This window comes from Astatotilapia calliptera, chromosome 3 (assembly GCF_900246225.1).
Source record: "Astatotilapia calliptera chromosome 3, fAstCal1.2, whole genome shotgun sequence".
Lineage (NCBI taxonomy): Eukaryota > Metazoa > Chordata > Actinopteri > Cichliformes > Cichlidae > Astatotilapia > Astatotilapia calliptera.
The window spans coordinates 15,878,896-15,889,990 of record NC_039304.1 but is presented as its reverse complement, the minus strand read 5'-3'; positions in this window follow the sequence as shown (position 1 = coordinate 15,889,990).

Sequence of the window (11,095 nt, the reverse complement as noted above, 5' to 3'; positions counted from 1 at the left end):
AAGCTTTGCAATTTTGAGACTGCTGCATCCCTCTGCAAGATATCTCACTATTTTTGACTTTTCTGAGCCTGTCAAGTCCTTCTTTTGACCCATTTTGCCAAAGGAAAGGACGTTGCCTAATAATTATGCACACCTGATATAGGGTGTTGATGTCATTAGACCACACCCCTTCTCATTACAGAGATGCACATCACCTAATATGCTTAATTGGTAGTAGGCTTTCAAGCCTATACAGCTTGGAGTAAGACAACATGCATGAAGAGGATGATGTGGACAAAATACTCATTTGCCTAATAATTCTGCACTCCCTGTATTTCAACAGGGGGTTTCCAGCCCAACTGTTTTGGACAAGTGTTTTCTTGATAATTTTTGCACCACATCAAAATATGGTTTTATGACTTAAATCTTTTGCTTATCTCTTTTCCTCTTAATGCCTAGACCTTTTGAAAATATCAGGGTAGACGTACATTTATTTTTGGCTTTTATTCTGTGATCAAGCAAAAGTTTCACCAATATTTGATATTCATTTTGGAAAGCGCATACACGGCGTCCTCTGGATTAAAAAGCAGAAGACTCAATCCAAAAGCCTGCATCTCTAATGCTGTGGAGATACCTATAGGAGCTGAACTGTCATATCAACAGCATTTGCCAATCTAACACCATCAGATTGTAGATCAACATAAGTGCTCATCTAAAACATCTTTTTAAAGTAAGGAACACCATGCTAAACCACACACCATGCTAAACCCTGCTGTTGTAATGGATACCATTACAACAGCAGGGCTTCATAGAAGAGTCTGGGTCCTGAACTAGCCAGCTGGCAGTCCAGACCTTTTACCAACTGGAAACATTTGGAGCATCTAGAGCTGCTAGAATCTCGTATCAGACGAGAAAGGGACAACACGCCTCTCCCAAAACTCCGGCAGCTGCTCTCCTCGGTTTCCAGATGTTTTCAGAAGCTTGTTAAAAGAAGCGGGCATTCTTCACAGTGGTAAACAAGGTGGTGTTCCAGCTCTTTTGAGACATGTTGCTGCCATCCAATTAAAAATAAATGTAAAATTTCTCAGTGTAAACATTTTAAATATGTTTTGTGTTCCGTAAAAGGCAGGATTATGGGATTTGCAAACTCAGTTGGGATTGGGAGTGTAATTGTTCTGGCCATAATCTAGAATTAGCAGAACACCTGATAGCTGTGTAAGACAAGAACACAAAAAGCTAGTTTTGGTCAATTTTCTTACCATGGAAAATATTTTTCGCATAAAAATCAATATTTGCCTGAATCTTTGAGCCTTACAGCAACGTGCAAATCGTAGACATGTGTTTGCACAATGAGGTTTACATAATATTTTTGAGTGAGTCAGTGTAGTTTTTTTTTCTAAATCATATAAACAAAACATCCAATCAGGCGGTGGACATGCCTGATTAAATGACATCCCCTTGAATGCAACCTCAGCTTGACTGTGTGTGACAGCTCTTTGCTTTGTTATGATAAATTTCTCCATATTTGTTCAAGGACTAGCATGCAAATGAAATGTCAAGAGGTTTCTTGTTTGGCTGCACATTAGCTAATGGTTGTTTACGCTGTCTATTGCCTCCCATTGTTTTGAAGTAGACTAGTTCAAGTGGGTTGAGTTTTGATAAATTTATTCAGCGATTTTCTTTTTCTTTTTTTCTCCTTTTCTATTTTTTTTATGTGGTTTTTATTCAAAAGCTCAAGCCGGCCATGATCTGCAGATCTGAGGATAATGCATGTCTTTCCATTTCAGTCAAACACATACAAACTGTCCTTTTACAGTGTGAGTCATAATGTGCAAAAAAGAGAGAAGGGCATGCACTCTTTATGTATTTTTTCCCTGTTCCCTGTTTTAAACCTCTCTGATATCTCACTGACAGTAAGAATAAGCAACATTTAGAATATTTTTCATTGCTACTGACATCACTACCAGCAGTGATGTCAGCAGAGATGAATAAATTGTGATTACATTAATCAAATAAATCATCATAAAAATTATATAAAAATAAAATAACTTCTTTTGTCTCACTAATTAAAAAGTCCTTGTGTTTTATTTAGTTTTTTAGTCAAATAAAATATACTTACTAGTATCCCTAGCATGCAAGCTAATGCAAACTTAGTGAAAATTGTGTTTTTCCATCCACTATTTTCCCATGAACCTATGAAGTCTTTTTAAATCTTAATTTAAAAAAAGTATCAGGGCCATGTTCTGTTTTATTCTTCGACTTCTTTGTAGAGGGACACTTACCATATGCTCTGTCTGATTTCATGACCTTGTGAGGCATTCATTTCACTCAGCCTAAGCCGTGCACAGTGTGACAGCCAGGGGTGAGAAGTGCTTGTAGAATAGCTGCCTTTATGAAAGAATAAGAAAAATGCATAGCGACATCAAATCGTCACAAAATACATTCATCATTTCATTTGTCAATGGCAATAAAGATCGTTTTTCCACCAACAAAGACAACAATGACTGTTACCCTCAGTGAAGAATTGCATGTTCAAAAAAGTGCACCATAAACATTACTACATCATAAAGTGCTGTGAAGAAGAGAGTTCTTGAAAAATTAAGTACATTCCACAATTCAGTAGCTGCTAGAATGTGGAAATTTCAACATCGCTTGAAAAAACTGACAGCTAGCAACGTCTCTCTCACCAGTAGGCTAAGTGATTTTTAGCCAATTACAAGCTGAATCTGATAGTTGGGGTTGTTAGCTAAGATATCGTCATTAAGAAGCGGCACAACTATGTCTATGCGAGCTAATTTGCAATGTGCACCGCTGGCCCGGCCATTTATTTTTTAATGCGCCCTCTCAGATTAACTCACTGCGTGTCATGCCCAGGGCTGGACTAGGACAAAAAATCGGCCCGGGCAGTTTGACTACAGACCGGCCCACCAGGTATTAAAGCCATAAAGCCTTTAAATGAAAACAAACGCTGTTGTGACAGTGATGTACAGTCTTGTTGGTATATGTATGATTTCTATACGTTGTACATCAGATAAAAACTTTGGTTGTAAGATTCAGATAATTATTTAATAAAGGCTAGACATTTTAAACGAGAATTAGAAAGAAAAGTATTTCCTTGTGCCCACCTCTCCCTGTTAATGCCCTACCTGGCCCCCTCGCAAAACTTTGCTAGACCCGCCCCTGCACAGTTACCAGCTGTCAGCTACATAAAAAAGGATCCTGGGGTTATTTGTCTCTCAGAAACAGTTCATAACTTCCCTTCAACTCATCCATGTCACCTAAAAGGTAAACCTGTTTCTCCATCACCTGTTCAGCTCTGATGGTTCAGTAAGGACATCTCCTGGTTTCATCTTCATGTTTCCCTCTCACCACATATACAAACCGACATCATGACCAGCAGCTTTACAGCTGTGGCTCCAGCAAACATCAGCTGATACTAGAAATTAATATTAAATAAATTCTAACAACAGCTGATCAAGCTTAAAAGTGCTGCTGTTGTTTAGCGCGACATCCGCTGGTTTCCTCTTTCTGGCGCAAAGTGGGCGATAAACAAACAAGAGAGAAAAGCCGATATGCTGATCACTGATCAGTTTTATGATTGAAGTAGAAACAGGAGAGGAGAGAATGAGAGAAGAAGAGGCAGCTGTGCAGCGTAAACACAGAATAACTTGTGCTTTGTGTCTTTTTCATTGTAGCTGAAGTCCGGGACAAAATGTTCCTTTTCACCTCAATACGAAACGCGTAATATTTTCTCTGAATATGAGACGATTCTGTTTTTTATTGGACGGTTGGCAACTCTAATAATTAACCTGATGAACAAAATAAAGTTCAACATCAGTAACATAGCACCACCCAGCTGTATAGAAACTCTGTCATGCTAGCTAGCACGCAGTACGAAAATAAACTCCACCTAAACTTGGTTCATATCTGACCCAGATGGACTGCAGGTTATAACTTCTTAACTGAAGTTCAGTTCACCTGACACTCTCGGACCAGCGGCCGCTTCGGGTCTCTCCTCTTGCCTCCCTTTTCCTTCATCCACCTGGCATCCACCACTTGCTAATGTTATTGAATCTGTGGAAGCTCCGTGATAGCCACCACACGAAGTAACGAGGATATTTAAATCCCAGTAACGAGTAGCGCGTTCCTGGTTTTGGCATAATAACTATTTACCGTGCTCGTTACCACAATAATAACGTAGTTACTGTAACGCGTTACTTAATAACGCGTTAGTCCCAACACTGCCCGTGACCAATAAATATATAATTTTCTGTTGTAACCCTCAAAATGAAGGGTAATGTAACAATACTAATTTTTCACTTTTTCACAAAATGAAAACATCAGTACTTCCTGCATGCTCCCAGCACAGGGGAAACAAATTCTGTCGGGGATACCTACTTTGGCACGACACCTGTATGCCCGATGGCCAGTCCAGCTATGGTCGTGCCATCAGTTAACCCCTGAACTATATTATTATGTCAGCCTCCCCTCATTCACTCATATCCCACTGACGAGCTAAAATGTAATTGAGGTAACTGAGAATGAAATCTAGGATGTATCCAGACATGTAAAAGTGCCAGAGAGAGTGAGCTCCGTAGACACTCTGGTTAGACAGACATTTACAATTATAACAAACCATTCACTGTCAAGTTCAACCAGTGCATCTTACATCACTAAGTGTAAACCGAGACAGGACTTTCGGACTTTAGCAGCAGCTTCAGCATCAGATTAGCTCATCATTTGAATCCAGTGGGGAGGAAATGGGAGCTAAATAAAATCAGAAGCACATATCAACATCCTTAAACTATCTACAAGTGAGCCAGGTGATGTGAGTGCAATTCAGCGCATGGTCAAATGAATTTCACTTGCCTCAGCAAATGACATCCACTAAAAGGAGCAACAGGTGGTAACAGTGATACTTGAGCTACATTTCAATAAATGCACCGTTAAGTGGTACAATTTGGAGACAGATGTAGAACAAGATACTTTTTTTTATCTGCGGTATAATTGTACATAATCTGACTGAAGTTGTTCTGTCAGTCAGCAGTATTCTTATTTTTTTAGCCGACATAGGCTAAAGTGTGGTAACAGCACGCCTGTAAAGCTTTAGCTTGTTAAGAATTCTTTTTAAGAGAATTTGAAGTGATGTGGTGTTTATTGCATTTGCAAACTCCAACCAACAGGAGCAAAAGCGGTAGATATGTTTTAGACAAGCTTCTAATGTAGCTAAAATTTGCTCATTAGTAGTTAGTCCAACTTACTAATTTAGTACCTCCACTAGGGACCAAGGGTTGTTAGCAGTTCCAGCATTCTCCAACGGGCTTAGTTTGTGGGTTTACAAATTGCAAGTTTTGAAAATGCCATGTCACGTCCACATCCACTCTGCTCTGCTGCTCTCACTCTTATTGTGAGAGCAGGCCCTGAGAGGGAGCAGGTCCTGGATCCTATTAGAGTGGGAGCTTGTTTTGCTCTTGATTAGATTTATGTACACCGTCCAAAAAATCCCGGCCAAATTTGCGTGGAGTGGAGCAATGCTTGTAAATCGTACTCCTCATCCTAAGAAATCACATTTCTTCAGATGTCCTGCTTGAAAATGCAAAGTAACAATGTCGACTACTATATTATTCTGTCACATGCTGAATGCAATGAGAATGCTGTTTCTTTATTTCTTTATGGATCAGTACTAGCTGCGGCTTTATGAGTTGGTCAGTGTGTCTGTATGTTTCATCACGGTAGAAATGAGGTCCTGGGGAAACAGAGGCGCTCATGAGTGCTTTGGCAGGTGTTTATATGTGCGTCTGTGGACAGATTGTGTTACCATATGGCCTGCAAACTCATCTCTCTCGACTGTATTATGGCTACTTCGAATAAGTGCTGCGTGACACTCGGCAAGTGCAGGAGCTCTCAGGGGACAGCGCCTTGCAGGCAGTTCTGTAATGTGGGCAAAACTTTTAGAATGCATTGACACCTTAATAAAACATTTTGTGATCTGTTCACAGGATGAAGGAAATAGAGCTGTAGAGTTTCACATCAGTACATCTGTTGACCGTTTCGATGGAACATTCGTGCATGGGATTATTTTTAATCACAGCTCTTTTAATTGAACATATGCCAGCATTAGAGATGCACACTGAAGAGGAGGCGACTGCACTGACAATACGCTGGGTTTTCCCTCGGTCCGCCGCAGATAGCAGATTAATATTAATGCACTTGTCTGTGGTAATGGGCTGTGTGTGCTGGCTTGAAACACTCTGCTGCAAGCTTCAGAGGATGAGTTTTGTCAGCAGTTTAGGAGTTTTGTTCTGTATCTGCGAAAACAGACACTGATCATTTTTGATAGCTGGCACTTTATCTCTAAGTGGTTGCTCTTATCGAATACCGAAAGAGATAAAACAAACCTGAATTTGTTTAAACTGATTAAAGAAACCGTTGTAGGGAAGTGTAAACAATCTAATTTGAAATAGACTGCTCACAGAACATGCTGACTATGACTTCCAAGAATATTTTTCACTTCTAATGAAATGCATTTAGATTTGGAGAATTTCAGGGACCTCACAAAAATCACACACAGGTTATTGAACATTCTGAATATTGAGCTATTACAACATTTTTATCCATCCGAGTTGCCCTTCTGTTTTGAGTTATCTTTTCTGAAGATGAATTATTATTGGATTTACCTAAAATAATTGAAAATTTGATCAAGGGAGTGGCTGACAACGTCACACCCTGACATTCTTCCAGATTTGGGCAAAAAAGAGGAGGATAATCCAAACAAGGCTGATTTATCAGTTCACTGAGCTGTGAGCAGCTCAGCCGTGCTATACATCAGTGGGTCTTCTGAACCATCTGTGTAAATAATGTCTGACGCTGCATGAAAATGAAATAATGAATCACTGCCATCCCTCTGATGTCTCACAACTCTATCTGCTCACCCGCAATAAGCCACTTGTTTGAATCACTCCGGCGAAGCGAGGAAAAGCACGTGCGTGCCGGCGTTCTCCCCATCGTCGTTCCTGAAAGGCAACAGAGTCGCTGCACAAATTGAATTCCCTTAACAACAATAGCTCATTCTGATCATAACACTCAGAAAGCCAAGACTAATAGATCTTTAACTCAGCTGCCTGGCGCCTGCATTAGTGATGCTGCTCCTTTGCAGTGGAAGGCTGCGACCAAATTAGAATTTGATTGCTGTTGCATCACAGAAATTTTACCAGTGGAGACTGGGTTAAAAAGTCCGTTAATTGACTCCAGAAAGTAAATAGATTAATCATTAAGGCCATCGAGACCTGCCATGAATCACATTTATTAGTAATCGCATCAACAACAATTATAGGATGAGAAATCAACATCCCACAGCAAATGTTTTTCACCTCAGACATTAGTTAGGCTTAAAGCACAAACTCTCTACATTGACATCGGTATTTGAGACTTTCAGGATCAGTTTTCTTAATCTAGAGGCAAATTTCTTAAAGCTTCACCAGGTAGCAGGTGTTGGATATTATAACAGCATCATAAGTTACACATAATAGCCGTTAGGGTTAGAAGCAGTTAGAAGCTGAATCCTTTAAGAAGCCTGGAGAAATATTCCAACTACACCAACTAGAGGTTGGTGCTGGAAAAAAAAAGACTTATTGATGGAGATTATCAGATTTTAACATTTCCTCCTCAGGAGACATCATGAGTGTGCGCCAGTCAACCATGTAGTGAGTGTTTGTACGAAGTTTCATGGTAATCTGCACAATAGATTGAGTTTGTTCAGTCTAGCCCAGCTAATGCTACAGTCCCTGGAGCCAACTCTCCAACGTGGCAGTGACAGCTGATGGTTATCGCCATGTAACAGTTTAATAGCATCTTGCAGCTACATTATGATCATCATTAGGATTAGAAAGACTTCCTTTCACACATGAATATTAGATAATACCACAAAAAATAGAGTCATGTCAGTAAATACTGGGACATTTATGGTTCAGTTTATATATTTGACATTCAAGTATCTTTTAAAGACTTTTATCTGCTCCTTTCATCAGCTGTATTAATTTAGTACAGCTGTGCGTACATACTTAATAAAAATGAAGCTGTGATGTACAGCCAGTGTCTTGTACTTCAAGATAGAATTGGACTAAAGCTTTTCTTGTTTTCTTTACCACTAAAAGTGCTTTAGACTACAATCATACATCTCTTATTCCACTGGTTGTCCACAACCATTTCAGAATGATCACATAGCCTAACATGTATGTCCTGTTGGATGGAGCTGGAGCTCCATGAGAGGACGTATGCAGGCACAGGAAGAGGATCCAAACCCCACAGTGAAAGGCGTCAGGCAACCAGGAGATGGTGAACATTGTCCTCTCAAGGGCAATCGCTTTTCATTCACAAAGCACCTCCAGGAGCGACGATCTGTTTGACATGTAACTGACATTTTACCTATACCACCAGGTCGCCTGTATCCTTAATGAATCTGCTGTACAATAACAAAAAATTATCTTACGCTGCATCGAATTAAATAAGACTGAACATGAGTGGTGTTTTTTACAAAGCAGGGCTCTGAATTTTAAGTGTGTCACCGTTAGATAAGAGAAATGGGCTCTTCTGTTTTTCTCAATCTTGCTGCTTGGTTACAAAAGTATTCGCAATGCCTCAGGACTGATAAAAGGGACACACTTGGTTGATTATTAGTTGATTAGGCTTCTTATGAATCATCACACATTGTGCACAGAATGCATTTCTTCTCCCCCGAATTTAATTAAAATCAAACCCGTTGATGAGCCTCAGAAGTTTTCATTTTGTGTCGCACACAACTGTTAGCGAGTCCGTGTCAGCAGTGCCGCACACATCGCTTGATTTGCCATAACGACTTGTAACTGCGTGCCAAAGGCTTTTCGTGCAGGCAGAAATGCCATGAATTTCAAAATTTTGTGCCCTTTATGAGGCCAAGCAAGATGCTTTGAAGCCTTAGAGCGTTTTCTGGGCAGCCCTAAGGGCAGAGTCCCTAATTGAAAGAGACAAGGAGAACTAGGAATAGGTAGCGTATAAGAGGCTAGAGCACTTCTCCTTCAACCAATCAAGTGTGGGATAAATGTCAAGCCATGGAAAGGCCAGGCTCAGAAAAGAAGATCGCAGTTGAATCCTTGAAATGTCAGCTAATATTTGTTTGATTGGGAGAAAAAATGTGTGCACATGAGGAAAACTCAAAGGCGAGTTAATAACTAACACCACACACAATCAACGCCATTATGTTGTGTTTTCGTTCTTAATCTTTTTTTTCTTTTTTTTTTTGCCAAGTGCTTAGTACAGGACTGCCTCACAAATTAATTGAAGGGTTTTCTAAATCTTTTACATATATTAGTAAAAATGGATTACAGTGGGATCCCGAGCCTTTTCCTCTGCCCCTCTGTGCCCTTTAATAAAGAGATGTTGCTTTCACTTCGTATCAGTAATCACATTTTTATGTGCAGAACATTTCTTAGTGCCTTTTCTTGCCAAATTCGATCAAATGTTCCTAGATAGGGTGGGGGTGGAACTGCACTTGTAAATGAGGGTAAAAGAAAATGACATCTCGCCACTATTTAACCTCACCAAACACGAGCCCTTTGAGTTTTTCTGCCACTTCGTCACACATGCAGCAAGAGAATAATGCATGCATGTCACAGTTTCAAAAAGTGCAGCTTGTACAAATTGCGTGACTGATGTTGAGAGGAATCTATTATGTTTTTCCTTATTTTCTGTCACATATATTGTCATGTTAAACATTGCCAAAGTTCTAAATAACTATGACCAGCTATGCAGGCTTCAGACTGCATTAAACACAGCCCCACCCACCTGCCTGCTGTTCAAACCTTATATTTATGAGGGGCGACGAATCAGAAGAGAGTTCAGGCAGATGAGCTGAGAGGCCGCACCGAGCCTCGGTATATAAAGAACTTAATATCTGTGAATTATGCATTGCTAGAGTTCAAAAATAAAAATATGGAGCTGGAGTACATGATAACTAGCTCACTCTAATGTTGCATATGACTCATGTAAAACTTAATTATGTTACTGAGAAGTTGGTGCCTGCAGCTTTTTAGCTAACAGCTCAGTGCGTCTCCATGTAATATTTAAAAATGATTAATTGCTGAAGAAAAGACCACTTTGTGGATAAATTTTTCATGTGAATCTAAACTCTGTTTCCTGCTTCGAATGGAAAAAGCACCTGCTCACTGCTTCTATGCAGCAGGAAATATACATGCAGTGGCAAAACATGGATGCATGTTTGTGAATGGGGCTAAATGTCAAGCAAACAGAAATGGTTTTATTTTTTGAAAATTACAAATGGTCTGATCTTTTACAGACGGTGCACTGTACCTGTTCGTGGCAACAGCCTGACTATGGGAACCACCTGGATTTCAGTTTCCCCAGATCACTTCAGTATGTGGAGGATCTTGGGATCTAACAGCCAACCCGGTCACTAGCAGAAAACACAAACTATGTCAATGTAAAGAGATACTTTAAACCTCACAATAACTTTAACTTGCGTGATTCTGACAGAGGGAGGCAGAAATTAACCGTACAGGTGTCTCTGTAAAGTGCTGAGCCAATAGGTGTCACCAGGAGAGCTTCAACGCTCCTCAGCTGTGAGTCTCTGAACTCTACTAAATCTACTAAATATCTACTTACTTCTTTCAAAAGATATTTGGTGTTGCTCACGAAACATTTTAACAATGTTTGTTGAGCTGTGTTTAAAATTCCAATCCATGACATCTCACAGGTGTTTCGCTGGATCAGGATCTATGGACTGCATAGGTTACTGCATATCTTTTCGGTGCCATCAAACTACTCAGTGACCTATCGCGCCTTTGAACGAGGTTACATCACCCAGCGACGTTGCAGGTTTACATTCCTGCGTGTTTTCCCTTCAAGATGCCCTAAATCCTCTATGGTACAAACAGCAGTTCCCTTTAAGTGCTAAACCATGTCTGGGCAAAGATAAGTTACACCACTAAGCCTAAGCATCAACAGTAAAGAGCTTTTCTTGCTCGCTTGCAGAAGAGACAAGTGTCCATCTGCTCTTTGCTGGCTGGTATTGGAGTTGCCACTCTCTCTCCAAAGATTAAAAACACCAAGTTTTTGGCTGACA